The sequence below is a fragment of the Triticum aestivum genome, chromosome 1A (genome assembly GCF_018294505.1).
Source record: "Triticum aestivum cultivar Chinese Spring chromosome 1A, IWGSC CS RefSeq v2.1, whole genome shotgun sequence".
Lineage (NCBI taxonomy): Eukaryota > Viridiplantae > Streptophyta > Magnoliopsida > Poales > Poaceae > Triticum > Triticum aestivum.
Window position 1 is genome coordinate 254,429,101 of NC_057794.1, and position 219 is coordinate 254,429,319.

Consider the following 219-nt stretch of genomic DNA (forward strand, 5'->3'; position numbering starts at 1 on the left):
TTTTTAAGTTCCAGCCGGCCGAAACCCAGCCGGGCCGCCGGCCCAACCGCCCACGCCGCCGCCTTCCTCGCGCGCGCGCCGCCGCCACCGACTCGGACGAGGAGTCCGAGCCAGACTCCACCGCCGCCGCCTTGGCCCCTCCCCCAAGCCGTCCCGCCCTGCCCCCTTTGTATAAGCGCCGCCCGAGCCCCCCACCACAACCACCGCCGCCTCACCGCC